The sequence below is a fragment of the Topomyia yanbarensis genome, chromosome 2 (genome assembly GCF_030247195.1).
Source record: "Topomyia yanbarensis strain Yona2022 chromosome 2, ASM3024719v1, whole genome shotgun sequence".
NCBI lineage: Eukaryota > Metazoa > Arthropoda > Insecta > Diptera > Culicidae > Topomyia > Topomyia yanbarensis.
The window spans coordinates 339381534-339395569 of NC_080671.1; positions in this window are offsets into that span (position 1 = coordinate 339381534).

A 14036-nucleotide genomic window follows, 5' to 3' on the forward strand; every position below is an offset into this window, starting at 1 on the left:
TCGCTTCGACCACATTGGCCAGCTATGACGGTTCTTGATACCCCCGGGGAGCTTACCAAATTCCTAAGATAATGTCATACCTATTTCTCAGCGAATTCTTTACCGATTTTTACAAACTTCAAATGAAAGGTAAAACGTTCCCATTGGCTGCTGTTGAATTTCTAATTGATCTGATGTCCGGTTCCAGAGTTACAGGATGATAAGTACGAACACACAGCAAATCCCGATTTCAGCGTATAAGGCGATGGATGTGAAATGGTGAATTTTTTTCCAAAAGGGTAGTATTCGGAGGATCACGTCGACTGTCGTTTGGTTCTGAGCTCAATTTCGTTTGATCTCGACTAATAAATGTTTCTGGGTTGGCAGGACCGTGCGCAAGGGGAGGGTTTTGGGGGTTCAAACCTGGGACGGGACGTGCAAAGTGAAACAAAGTAACTGTCACCGCGAACCGGCAATGGCCTGTCATTGCGAACCGGACCTTTCTTGACGATTTTCATTTTCTTGGAATGGACAGTGTATGGGTAGTATCGTAATATACTGGCTATACACAAGGTGTTTTTAGAAAACATTTTACATGTTGTTTAGATGCATGTAAATTAGACCTCTCTACATTTTGAAAAAGTTTTAAAATATACATCGGTCAACTCAAATTTTTGTTCTAGGTGTGAATTTAAGAACTTTCGCCAAAAATGGATTAATTTGGACATGATTTAGAGGTGTCTCCAATCAAAAATCGTGTTTTTGCTATGTTTCCATAAGAAGATCACTTACACTCTGATTTGACAAGCCCTACATGCCCACATATCGTCAAAGGTTGTTCTTTAGACATATATTAACATGTTTTAACAGGTGAACATAGAAAATTTGATAAATGGATTTTTATATAGAAAAGAATACCAAAACCAAGAAAAAATACTACTAATTTTCCTTAGTTTTGATATACTTTTCAATATGAAAATGCAGTGAACAAATTTTCTATTTCGGTTAGAGCTAGGGTTACCTTTTAAAACATGTTAAGATATGTCTAAGGAACAACCTTTGATGGTATTAGGGCATTTAGAGCCTATTAAATCAGAGTGTAAGTGATCTTCCTGTAGAAACATAGCAAAAACACGATTTTTGATTGGAGACACCTCTAAATCATGTCCAAATTGAGCCATTTTTGGCGAAAGTTCTTAAATTCACACCTAGAACAAAAATTTAAGCTGACCGAAGTATATTTCAAAACTTTTTTAAAATGTGGCGAGGTCTAATGTAAATGCACACAAACAAATATGCAAAATGCACGAACGGCACGTGCAATTTTAATATTCGGCACAACAGTTATTTTTAATGTTGTTTTACATAGTTCAGACAAACGATAACATAGTTCATGTCATGTTTGAGCTCTATTATTTTCGTCATAGATCTGTACTGCATCGGCACAACACTATCATCGGTATTTGCTTGAAATTGTTTAGCAAGCGGATTTTTCCCTGCAAAATAACATCAATATTGGGAGGGAAAAAGAAGACCGTCTTCGCATGTCCCGTCTCAGGTTCAAACCCCTCCCATGAAAGCTTTGAATTACTTTCAAAAAATTATTAACTTCCTAGTTCAGAAAAAATTATACTGCGAGCCGTTTGGACAAAATGAAATATCATTTGAATTCGATCACTCTAGAAAAAAGTCGTTGAAGAAACCAAGAAAGAAATCTTGTGAGGGTAGCTGGAATAGCATTCAAGTCAAGTTGATCGGCATCTCTGGATCGGTTTACGTTTTGACAAGTTGCAGCAGTTATGAGAAGGCATGGAAAAAATCGTTCACTCGCGCGACTGTTGCTAATTGTGGAACACAAAGTAGCCTAACCTTTATGCTAATTAATTAATTATAAATAACGCGCCAAGCGGAAAAGCTGAAAAAGCTTCACAGTAGGCCGCTAGATAGGCAAACTGTGATCAAACGATAAAGCTTGAAATTCTACGAGCAGCATCAAATTCACTCGTGAATGTTTGTCGCATGGCCTCGCGAAAGGTTTCTTGCTGTATAAATATAACATACTTATCACTGTATTTTTTATTGACAGAGCGCGATGCGGGTAGTTTTTGGATACCCTAGAAGAAATGTGATCTGCTAGTGTTCTTTGCAACATAATTGCGCAGATAATTGTTACAAATTTCGAAAAATTTTGATCATCAACTATTCAATAAATGTCTAAATATTCTGCGAATATGAAAACGAAATAAATCTGTTTTATGAAAATCCTATGCAAACCGCGAGTCGCTCGAGCAGAGTTTCGCGAACGAAGCCATCCAGCGTTGGGAAAGAAGAGAATAAAAAAGTAACTGATGCGCTTCTTCATTGGTTGCTACAGCTTTGGTTTGCGTGTGCTCGCAGCACCAGGTTGCTATGCATCATTTTCTAACCAAACAGAATGTATCACAACTGAAAAAAGTTTTGAATGGCGAATGAACGGTTCGTGATGCGATTTTTCCCATACTTGCATGTGAGTAGAAAAGACACAGAAAAGATGGGCCAGTAAGGGGCCATGCATAGATGACGTAGCATTTTAAGGGGTGCCAATTTTGTGACGAAGTGTGACGTGGGGGAGTGTAGAGTCAGCAGTTGTGCGATGTGGCATGGGGTTAAATTTTTTGACGCGCATCAACACCCATTGATTAAAGAATATAATTTAATGTCCCTCTATTTTTAAGATAAATAAATGTAAATTCACACAAATTACTTTTCACGCGATTTTTCATGTACTAAGTTTTTCGATTCGCGTCAAAAATTTTGTAAGGACATATATTTGAAAGAGTTATACGAAAAAAATTTGATTTTTTTCATCGACAGCGTTGCGAGGGAGTCTTGGAAATGCTACGTTATTTACAAGGGGGAAGTTAGAATTTTGTGACCAAATGCTACAAGTGGAGAAGGAGGGGTCGAAAATCACCAAAAAAGCTACGTCATTTGTGCATGGCCCCTTATGGGAGATAGGAAAGAAAAACACGAAGTCGCACAAAATCAGGATCTCGTTGTCTGGAGTGGCTGACAGGCAAATGGCGCGCGAAAATATGCATCGGCATCAAGAGAAATACCGTTGCCGCGAAAGTTGTACAGTAAGCAAAAAAGAACAACAATAGCTCAATAACATGAACGATTAACACAAAAAATAAAAGCAAGAGAACAGTCCCTATTGAAGAAGTATTTAACTGTTACCTCGGATGGATGAGGATTGCGAGATACAAGTGGTTTAGATATAGTCGACAGATTTAACCACTACAAATCAATCCGATACTATCACAAATCAGCAAGCAGCGGTGTCTGTTGAAGAATTCTTCTCAATAGCAGAAATTTATCCAATTTTTTGAGCTGAGCCGATTGGTACACAAGACTCGGCCCTCCCTTAATAGTTCGAGGGTTTTTATACCTTCCTTTTATAAGAAACGTAAAAAATCAAAACCCTCCCCTTGATAGTTTTCTGCGCACGGGCCTGTGGGTTAGTATTAATTTCTAGTGATGCATAACCGGAGTACATATTCAGATTTTTCTTTTCATTCTGCATCAGATTCATCGTCGGAAGCAATATCATTCGCATCTTCTTCCTCGCTTTGCAAATCAGCTTCGGCATCGTCTGCTGTTGAGTTTGCTCGAATTTCTTCCATTATTTCAGATTCCTTGAGGCGACTGAAAACCCCTGGGCCGATCGTCTTGTAGCCATTTCAATTTTTATTACTTCTAGATCCTACAATTTGAATAATTACGACAACTATAACACTAAGAATAGACAACAAAAATAGACAATAACGACACAGTTCGGTTATGTTGGATCCAAATAATTGTCAAGTAGACCACAGTGTAGGGTGACCATATGAGGCAGTAAAAAGTTCTGTGGGTCTGGGAGGAAGAGCTCTACCAGAATTTTTTTCGTGGGAATTCGATCACTGTGCTTTTCAGGATTTACACATACACGCGAAGTTCTTGCTACACCACCTCAGCGAAAGTTTCATGCTGTTGTTGGAGAAATCGGAAATCCTGAATTGAGCAAATGAGACGAATTATTATGAGATCGTCTGTGCAGGAACAGGCGAGGAGTTTTCAGCATGAGATTTGCTTACACCTTCTATTTCGTATTGAATGTTCAGATATGATGGAATAGGTTACGTAACTCGCATTCTCACGATACGAACACCATTGGATATACCTGGAAAAAAGTTTCTCCAGGTTTCAAACTTTCACCGTTACGTACTTCGACATCAATAGTGAATTTATTGGTTGATAGATCGTGCAGACGCATACCAGTCTTATCATCGTCACTCTAAACGGGTATCTTGATTCTAATATTGTCATGTGCAACAACGTGTTGCATGGTATTTCCCATAGCCAAACTTTTCGCCATGGCCAAAGTTTTAAATGCTATCAGTAACGCATTACGAGTATGCGCCTTTTTAAATTGTTCCACTTCGCGAACACAAGGGCGGATTGGACAAACGACCACTGTATTGTATCGAAGATTGTTCAAATTTTGCTGCTGAGTTTCAATCATTTTGAAATAAACGATCGATACCGCATCAATGAAAGTAACGGTGCATTATTTTCCACACTGGCTTGGGACAACTTTTATTTTTCGATTGCTTTGCTGGCGCGGTACATATAGACAGCAGACTGTATGTAGAAACGTTCGTTTGATTCACTGCACTGATTAGGAACTGGTATTGATCCTAAAGGGGATTCATAAATACCAGCTCGAGAGAGCGCTCAATAAGGTTATTCCACGACAGTTATTGTTGTTTTGACATTTTCCATTTTTATGAAATGGATATCCAGTAAAACGAAAAACTGCCACTTGCAAGAGAACTCTAGAAGAATCAGAATCGCCAAAACTTCAATGTGTCTTCTTAGAGGTAGGTACTAAAGGATTTTTTTTTGGATCCCGAAATCATTGTTTCATCGACATTGATAGCGGCCAGAGTTTGGTTCACAACAGGAATCGGTTCGTACATACGAACGCCTCTTTCTCTTTTCAATTTCCATGTAAAAAAACTAAGTTGGAAAAACAAATAACGAGGTACTATCGAGAGATTAAAAAAGGCATCAGATGGTACAATTGAGAGATTCGAGTGTATTAAGTTTTGTTTGTCGTACTCTGGAGCAGAGAGAATTGAGCGAAAACTCAATAATTAGAAATATAACGGGTGTTCAATAAAAATTAGAATGATTTCAATACATTTCTGTAATTAAAGAAGAGAGCGTAAAATCTTTTCTCTTCAAGAGAATTCTCTCACTGGACTTCCTATAAATGGGAGACATGTTTCTTTTCGTTCGGGTGCTGTCAGTTCAATCGAAGATGGCGTCGAAACAGCAAGTACTCCGCGAGCGTGTTGTGCGGTTTTACGAAACACTTGGCCATCATGGAAAAAATGTTTACGGTAGACCACTTTCGAGACGAAAACGTGCCCGTGAGTACAGTTTATTAGATCCTGGCATCCCTGAGCAAGGAGCGGAAGGCCGGTAGCGGCCGCCGGCGAAAATAATGGGAAGAAGAAGAAGAAGGAAGCGTTGAACAAGTTGTTCGACAACAAGGACGAAACTAGTTTGCGTGATGCCGGCCTTGATTCACCGAGCCCTCAAGATGGAGGACATCATCTGTCAGAAGAAGACTCGATCCCGCAATGACACGAACGAGCAGATAGCGATCGTGAAATCGCAGTGCCGGTGGATGACGCCAAGAAGACGCTGAGCAGAAAAAGATACCGTACGTGCCGAAAGAAAGAAACCCGACTAACTTGCCCCAGTGCCGTCCTGTTGGGATTTTTTCGGCTCCCTCAGTGCTTTGGTGTATAAAAATAATTGGCGAGTCAAGGATACGAAGCAGCTTACCACCAGGATCCGGAATTGTATCCGGAAGAAGGATGTCAGTGCCGTCTAGTGCTCTTGTGAGAGCATCGCGACTAAGTTGCATCGTACAGTTCTCCAATATTCATTGACGTTTTTTTTGAAGAACAAACCTTATGTTTTTAATAAAAAAAACTCTGAATTCGTTGAAGAATTTTTTTTTGTTTTTCTACTACACTGAAAAAACTCTCATTTTATTGAACACCTGTTATTACAGGAGAAAAACCAGGACAAATCAAGCTTTTGCCTCGACTTCCCAGGACACCAGGACAGTCAGTGAATATCCAGGACATGTCCTGGGAAACCAGGACGTATGGTCACCCTACCACAGTGGGTGAAATGAAAGTATTTAAGCAAAAAAATATGACACACGTGATTATCGTATGCTATTTTTGCTTATAAAAAAGTAAAAAGATAAAATCAATCAAAACTTGAAAAAAATCCCTGCTAATATGGAGATGTACTCATCCAAATGTTTTTTTCAGATAAATATTAATGTATAAAACCCGTGTAGTAAATATTGCATGCAAACCGGGCCTGCCAGGCCCGGCTTGCATTTTTGTGCATGTAAAAAATTCAAACATTGCTGCGCATCACTCCATAGATGAAAATTTCACAATTTAATTTTGTTATAGATTTCAAAGTTACTTATCAAAATTTCCGTGCCCAAGCTTATACTGAATACACATTTTTTTGTAACTAAAAAATTATAACGTGCCGGGCCTCTGATACCCGCGTGCCTTTTTGAGGATTAATGCAAAATTGGCTAAATTTCAAGCATTGGTGTCTTCGGAGGTAAATATTAACGTAACAAACTCTTATTTCTGATGCGGCATGCCCAAAAATCTATCCCTCTAAAAATGCGATATCTTCTGAAAACTATTCATTGCAAAGCAATCTTCAAAAATAATCATCAAAATGTAAAAAAAAGTTCTAGACCCCCGATAGAATATTTCGAATTTAGTCTAAGATTAAAAAGGAGTATCTAAGCATTCCTTTAGTGAGTACTTCAACGATACCAATTTTTTTGGTTTTGGTGCCCCATATAAACTTTTTCGGATTCGTATATTTTTTGTATTGACGTGAGTCATGTATTTTGCTTTCTTCAAGGCTTTTAGAAACGTGTCTAATGATAGGAGAACCGGGGGTAAGTTCGACACCCCAGGACTCTTCCCAGATATCAAATTTTAAATCATACGATAATAACAGGATATCATTAGTATGATTATTTTGGGCATTTCGAGACACATAGATGCCATATAGAATTATCCAACGTCACAAAATAAACAAAACATGCGAAAGCAAAGTTGATGCACACTTGGATGTTATTTTTAGTTGTAACATTTTAAGGTTTTAAGCTTTGAAAATCACCAGTATTTTTGCCGCACATTCTAATCTACTCTCCATATCATTATTTATCTACATTGAGGATAAGTTGGAGTATTCCAACACTGTTTATTGGGCATTTAACAAAAATGTGCACTGTTGGGATAAGACCGACAGTTTTAAGAGGGGTAAGATCAACACGCCGTTTAGATGGTTGGGTTCATTTTTGATTTAATGCGAACGACTGGGAGTTGTTTATGGCATTCAATTACACTATTATAACATCATGTTAATATTTGAAATACACGGAAACTCTAGTATTAGCATTTATTCCTTGTCAGTATTGTCTCAAGCCGACCAAAAAATTAAAAATCAAATTGAGCGCGATTCATAGTTTTATCAGAAACCGAAAGGAAAAAGGATAATCTAATATGAGACTCTAAAACGCTATTGAAGAACAATTTACATCGACTGCCGGATTGTTGATCAACAGAGTTCCGAAAAATCATAACACGAACCGGATAGCTCACTACAAAAGCGTATGTTACTTCTAGGTGAATGAATGTTAGTAATCGAGGATATATTCTTCTTGCAAAACGAATCTTACTCCTTAGAATGGCTTCACAAGCGATAATAAAGCTTGAAAAGATTAAGGGGGGAAATTAAAAAAAATACTTGATTACTATAGCTTTCAAATGCTAAGTACCAAATAAGTAGACAAATATTTTTTTGTTTATAAAGATATAACCAATCCCGTGGGTGTTTGCTGGTAGCCTTATGAAACGTGTTATAAAACTTCAAATCGCCATATCTCTCTAATCTCTCGATGGATCATTCTGAAATTCACTGAGAAGATGCTTGGATACTATATCTTTCAAATGCCATATGCCAAATTTATGGTAATTTTTTGTTAATAATGGTTTTAGACACACCGTGTCTCACGGCAACACACAGCATTCATTCAGACACTGAACGGCATTGGCAGCGCTCGGCAGCTGGGCTCGCTGCTGCCTGTGAATGTGTTGTCTTAGGTGGCAGTCGAAATGAATGTTAGCAGTTCGCAGCCTGATTTTTGGGTAATTTGGGGAGAGATGCCGCACTTTTCTTAAAATCGATCCTCCATCAAAGTAAACCATTCAATATTTGATAAAATCAATTTTATCAATTGCGACAAGTTTCGAAAATACTGTGAAATGGATTTTGTCATGAAAAAAATCATCGAATTTCCATGAACATTTTTTAAAAAAAAGGTCATTGCGGGAGAGATGCCGCACTATGGTCACAAACTAAAAAATGGTGAACAAAAGTTTTTTTTAGCTATCGTTGATGTTTTTGTGATTAGGCTGACTTTTATGACGTTAGATTATAAATCGGCCAGCACCTTCATTTTTCTTAAGGGGGTAATACCATTTCTAGAAACATTTTTACATTTCTTAGAAAAGAAATGTATAGAATTCGCTCAAACTTTCAAGATTTTTTCCGAGGCCCAATCGACCAATACCAATCAACTCAGCTCGACGATTTGGGTCAATGTCTGTGTGTGTGTATGTAACGGACAAACTCTCATTCGTGTTCCTCAGCACTGTCTGAACCGATCTTATCCAACCCAATTTTGAATGAAAGATCCTTCAAAAAATCGGACTATTATCAAAAGAGATATTTATCATTAAATACGGACGAAAGATTTTTGTCATTTCCCATAGCCAGAAATTAGACCAAAAACATTCAATGTATTATTAGCGCCAAAACGAATAATTTTAGGTCAATAGTATGTTCGGAGAATTTAAAGCATACAATATGCCCTTTCTTTTGGTATTGTGATTTTACTGATTGATCCCCCTAAGAGTGACATATTTTCATAAATTTTATTGGAAGTGATTGTATTGAAATAATGTCTTTAGCAAACATCATGAGGACCTTTGAAAAATTGTGGGAATGCGATCCTGATCTATTGGTCTTAATCTCACAGTTGTCTAATAACATCAATATCAAATCAAATACTTGAGTCTCTACGCATCGCTCGATCGAGATAGAAGTGTTTTGTTTTCGGTCTGTTGGAAAAAGAACAGTGCAGTAATCCGCGTTCAAGGTTATTTTGCCATTCTCTGCCTCTTCGAGGTTTGGACTTTTATTTTCTTTTGTGCGTGTGTTAACCGTTAGGCCACATTCCTCAACCTTTTATTCGTAAAGCGAGGATTGAACAATAACCAGCTATTTAAGCTGGACTGGTGCGTCGTGGGAAACGAGTATACAGATAAGTGAAATCTACCTTTTTGATACATTTACGGCTTTTCCCCGTCTGCGCGGGTGCTGACCCCGTGCGTTGACGGTGTCGATGGCTTCCTCCCCGGATGGCCAAATGGAGATCGAGTCGACTCCTAAGGCTCCCCCCAACCCAAACAATATCCAGACCTCTCGACCGGTCCCTTTGTGGTCTTCTTTCGGCCCAAAACAAAATCGCTGAATCTATTACAGATTTCAAAAGACCTAACGGAACGGTTCTCGGCTGTGACCGAAATAAAAAAGGTCCGCTCAGACAGGCTGAGGGTCCTGCTGACTAACTCAAAGCAGGCAAACGATATTGCTTGCTGCGAGCACTTTACGAAGGACTATCACGTGTATATTCCAGCTGTAAAAGTACAGTCTGAAGGCGTTGTCACCGATGACAGTTTGACATGCGAGGATCTGCTGCAGTACGGGGTTGGCCGTTTTAGAGACCGCATACTTCAGCCAGTGAAAATACTCGAGTGCAAGCGTTTGCACTCAGTAGTAGTTGCGGGGGATGGTTCAAAAATGTACCCCCAATCAAACTCTTATCGGTTGACCTTCGCTGGTACCGCTTTGCCAAATTACGTCCTCTTGCACAAGGTTCGTCTGCCTGTGCGTCTGTTTGTGCCGCGGGAGTATGGAGATCGAGTCGACTCCTAAGGCTCCCCCCAACCCAAACAATATCCAGACCTCTCGACCGGTCCCTTTGTGGTCTTCTTTCGGCCCAAAACAAAATCGCTGAATCTATTACAGATTTCAAAAGACCTAACGGAACGGTTCTCGGCTGTGACCGAAATAAAAAAGGTCCGCTCAGACAGGCTGAGGGTCCTGCTGACTAACTCAAAGCAGGCAAACGATATTGCTTGCTGCGAGCACTTTACGAAGGACTATCACGTGTATATTCCAGCTGTAAAAGTACAGTCTGAAGGCGTTGTCACCGATGACAGTTTGACATGCGAGGATCTGCTGCAGTACGGGGTTGGCCGTTTTAGAGACCGCATACTTCAGCCAGTGAAAATACTCGAGTGCAAGCGTTTGCACTCAGTAGTAGTTGCGGGGGATGGTTCAAAAATGTACCCCCAATCAAACTCTTATCGGTTGACCTTCGCTGGTACCGCTTTGCCAAATTACGTCCTCTTGCACAAGGTTCGTCTGCCTGTGCGTCTGTTTGTGCCGCGGGTCATGAATTGCACAAAGTGTAAACAATTGGGTCACACAGCCACCCATTGTAGCAATAAGGCCCGCTGTGGAAAATGCGGGAAGAATCATCTAGATGATTCGTGTAGTAAGAATGCTGAGAAGTGTCCTTACTGTGCAGAGAATCTGCATGATATCTCGGCATGTCCCGCGTACAAACTACGCGGGGATAAACTAAAACGTTCCCTTGCGGGATGATCCGAACGCTCTTTCGCAGAAATGCTAAAGAAAGCTACACCACCAACCTCAACAAACATCTATGCTCACTTGCCTCCTAACGAGGGCGAGGCTGATGACCCACAAGAGGGAACATCTACTAGGGCGCCTAGAAGTTATAGGAAGAGGAGGAACATTTCCTCTCCTAAAGTTCGTTGTAAAGGCCAGAAGGTATCCCTTGACGGGACTCCGAAAGTCACATCTATTGGAAGTGTTGCAACCAAACCGAAGCAATTAGCTCCTGGTCTCGGAGGATTAAACTCAGAGAAGGAGTTCCCAGCACTTCCCGGAACATCAAAAATCCCAAGTGTTCCTCTGTTTCAGTTCGAGAATAATCGCGGCACTGGAATTATCAAACTCTCGGACATTGTGGACTGGATAATAAAAACTTTCAATATAACTGATCCTATTAAAAGTCTTATGTTAGCTTTTCTCCCTACAGTAAGAACATTTTTGAAGCAGTTGACTGCTAAATGGCCCCTCCTTTCAGCGATTGTATCCTTCGATGGCTAACTCATCGAACGAGGTCACGGATTTGATCACTGTTCTACAGTGGAATTGCAGAAGTATCATCCCGAAAATCGATTCCTTCAAAATTTTAATAAATAATTTGAGTTGCGATGCATTTGCATTATGTGAAACTTGGTTAACTTCCGACATAGATCTCAACTTCCACGACTTTAATATTATTCGCCTGGATCGAGACACCCCCTATGGAGGAGTGCTTTTGGGGATCAAAAAGCGCTATTCCTTCTACAGAATTAACCTTCCCTCGATAACAGGTATTGAAGTTGTCGCTTGTCAAGTAACAACCAGCGACCATCTGCCGATCGTAGTCTCAATCAATAACGGTTCAAGGCCATTGGAATCAATCAATATTTCGTATGACCTCACACGAAATATCGATTTGGAAGAGCTATGCTGCCGCGATATCCGACAACATCGAATCTACTCAAGAACTTACTCCGGAGGAAGAGTACAGCTTTTTGGCTGGCTTGATTCTCGACAGCGCGAATCAAGCTCAGACTAAGCCAGTACCCGGCGCGAACATACAAAAACATTCTCCCAATCCCTGGTAGGACAAAGAGTGCTCAGACGTGTACGCAGAGAAGGCCGCCGCGTTTAAGACCTTCCGGAACGACGGGTTACCCGCTAGTTTTCGACAGTACGCGACGTTAGACAAGCGAATGAAGAGTTTGATGAAAGCCAAAAAACGCGGTTATTGGCGCCGGTTCGTCGACGGATTAACGAGAGAAATATCGATGAGCACTCTTTGGGGAACAGCCCGACGTATGCGAAATCGAAACAGTACTAATGAGAGCGTGGAATATTCAAACCGTTGGATATTCGATTTCGCCAAGAAGGTTTGTCCGGATTCCGCCCCGGCACAGAAGATCTACCGCGCCGCGTCCCGTCACGATAACGCGAACGAAACACCTTTTTCGATGGTGGAGTTCTCACTTGCTCTCTTGTCGTGTAACAATAAAGCTCCAGGGCCAGACAGAATCAAATTCAACTTGTTGAAGAATCTGCCAGACTCTGCCAAGAGACGCTTGTTGAACTTATTTAATAAGTTTCTTGAGGCTAACATTGTCCCACACGATTGGAGGCAAGTGAAGGTCATCGCCATCCAAAAACCAGGAAAACCAGCCTCCGACCACAATTCGTATCGACCGATCGCAATGCTATCTTGTATCCGGAAGTTGTTCGAGAAAATGATCCTATCCCGCCTCGACAATTGGGTCGAAGCAAATGGCTTACTGTCAGATACACAATTTGGCTTTCGCAAAGGCAAAGGGACGAACGATTGTCTTGCGTTGCTTTCAACCGAAATTCAAATGGCCTATGCTAGTAAAGAGCAGATGGCATCAGTGTTCCTAGATATAAAGGGGGCTTTTGATTCAGTTTCTATCAACATTCTGTCAGAGAAGCTGCACCAGCATGGTCTTTCAGCGACTTTAAACAACTTTTTACTAAACTTGTTGTCGGAAAAGCACATGCATTTTTCGCATGGTGACTTATCGACATCACGATTTAGCTACATGGGCCTTCCCCAGGGCTCATGTCTAAGCCCCCTGTTATACAATTTCTACGTCAACGACATTGATGAATGTCTTGACAATTCCTGCACGTTAAGGCAACTTGCAGACGATGGCGTGGTGTCTGTTACGGGACCCAAAGCTGTCGATCTACAAGGACCATTACAGAATACCTTGGACAATTTGTCTGCATGGGCTATTAAGCTGGGTATCGAATTCTCCACGGAGAAAACTGAGCTAGTTGTATTTTCTAGGAAGCGTGAACCAGCACAACTACAGCTTCTATTAATGGGTCAAACTATAGCTCAGGTCTTCACAGTAAAATATCTAGGGGTCTGGTTCGACTCGAAAGGTACTTGGGGATGCCATATTCGGTATCTGAAACAGAAATGCCAGCAAAGGATCAACTTTCTTCGTACAATAACCGGAACATGGTGGGGTGCCCACCCAGGAGACCTAATTAGGTTGTATCAAACAACGATACTGTCGGTAATGGAATACGGATGCTTCTGCTTTCGCTCCGCCGCGAACATACATTTCATCAAACTCGAAAGAATTCAGTATCGTTGTTTGCGTATCGCCTTAGGGTGCATGCAGTCGACCCATACGATGAGTCTCGAAGTCCTGTCGGGCGTTCTCCCGTTGAAAAATCGATTTTGGGAACTCTCATATCGATTGCTCATTCGATGCGATATCTTGAACCCGTTGGTGATTGAAAATTTCGAAAGGCTTGTTGAGCTCAATTCTCAGACCCGTTTTATGTCCCTGTACTTTGACTACATGGCGCAAAATATTAATCCTTCTTCTTACAATCCCAACCGTGTGCATTTCATAAATACTTCTGAATCTACTGTTTTCTTCGACACATCCATGAAAGATGAGATTATTGGAATTCCGGACCATATACGCCCACAAGTGGTTCCAAATATTTTTTATAATAAATTCCGAGAAGTCGACTGTTCTAAGATGTTTTATACTGACGGATCAAACCTCGAAGGGTCCACTGGCTTCGGTATTTTCAATCAAAAGTTCACCGCCTCCTACAAACTCAGTGACCCTGCTTCAGTTTACGCCGCAGAACTAGCTGCCATTCAGTATACCCTTGGAGTCATTGAC